The sequence below is a fragment of the Temnothorax nylanderi genome, unplaced genomic scaffold (genome assembly GCF_030848795.1).
Source record: "Temnothorax nylanderi isolate EJ_2023f unplaced genomic scaffold, tnyl_v1.0 TNYL_tig0764_pilon, whole genome shotgun sequence".
Classification (NCBI taxonomy): Eukaryota; Metazoa; Arthropoda; class Insecta; order Hymenoptera; family Formicidae; genus Temnothorax; species Temnothorax nylanderi.
The window spans coordinates 64,309-65,827 of record NW_027249826.1 but is presented as its reverse complement, the minus strand read 5'-3'; the positions used below and the strand labels follow the sequence as shown (position 1 = coordinate 65,827).

Genomic DNA, 1,519 nt, shown 5'->3' with positions numbered 1-1,519 from the left:
TCTATAGACAATTATGATTACTTCATAAATAACTTATGAAATATAATTTTTATATAGTTCATAATTTGTTAATAAATATTTGTTCAGGTTTATTTAATTGGAAACGTTGTGTGCTCTCATATGCTTTACTTTATAACCTTATTATGCAGGTTAAATGTTATCGATCATCAATAATTCCACTATTCTTATACTTCTTGCTTTTGCCATTATTTATTTATGATTTGCGTACTATCGAGATTTTTATATTATTGTAAATGCAACATAAGCAGCATACATATATTAATGTTATTATATATTAATTGTTTTTATATAATAAATATTTATTTTATATATCGTTCTTACATGTGAAGTATCGTAGAAATGCACAGAAGAAATTTATCAAGGAATTAGTTCGCCAAATCTACCCTCTCTGCCTCTGAGTGATATAAAAGGCCTTGAAGAATTTGAGAAATTTTTATCCAACGATGTAAATCTTTCAGCAGCAGTAAGTAATATTTTATTATGCTTATACAACTTGATACATTTTTATTATTTTATGGCTAGATTCTGGATATTCACTGCCACTACTGAATCTATAGTTTACGTCACATACACTATAGATTTTTAGTACTGGCAGTGAATATCGGAACGTCATCATCTCTGTAATGTGTTTCATAAATACTAATTTCTTTTTGTTTGGTTCCTTTCTTGCAGTGCTACTATTTGAAGAGTTTGGCTTTGGGAAATAATGAAAAAACTGCAACGTCAAAACTTATGACTCAATTGATGACCAATTCCTTAGCTGTACATTTTAATTTTGATGGTCATAATCCTCAGAAAGCTATGACAATTAAAAGGTCATTTAAACAGTTGAAACTTTGGGAATTATTTTAAGGTATTCTATCTTCTTTCAAGTATTCCGTCTCCCAAAGTTTTTAATTTATTATACAATATTAGGTAACTCAGAGAATCACAGAATATTTATTTCTCTTCATTGTTCTTTTAATCTAGGAGTGATGCTACTAAAATTTCCGGACAGCGATTTATCAGAAGCTTTAAATGCACTCAGAAGTTGGCTACGAAATGCTGCTGGGCGTAAAAAAGATTAAAATGTAGAATTTTTTATGATTTCCTTTTATATGCAAGTTTGAAGCCTTATATTATTGGTGTTTCTTTTTCGCTTTATTTTATTGCACTAGAGAGAAACTAAATATTATATAGAAAGTTTGTCAGATTCAATTTTAAGTTTAAATGTATAACGTATACGTTATATTTCCTTTTATATACAATTTTTGAAGCCTTATATTATTGGTGTTTCTTTTTCGCTTTAGTTTATTGTACTAGAGTAACTATTATATAGAAAGTGTCAGATTCAATTTTAAGTTTAAATATATAACATATACGTTATATTTCCTTTTATATGCCATTTTTGAAGCCTTATATTTGTGCTGTTTCTTTTTCGCTTTATTTTATTGCACTAGAGAGAAACTAAATATTATATAGAAAGTTTGTCAGATTCAATTTTAAGTTTAAATGTATA

General features: G+C 27.2%; 1 long non-coding RNA gene across 1 annotated transcript; it reads left to right on the top strand.

The window, feature by feature from the left end:
- Positions 1-342: 342 nt before the first annotated feature.
- Positions 343-1,137, top strand: LOC139785253 (uncharacterized). The gene is made up of 3 exons (XR_011721869.1): positions 343-484; positions 694-874; positions 991-1,137. It is a non-coding gene; the product is annotated as an uncharacterized lncRNA (long non-coding RNA).
- The last annotated feature ends 382 nt before the right edge of the window (positions 1,138-1,519 follow it).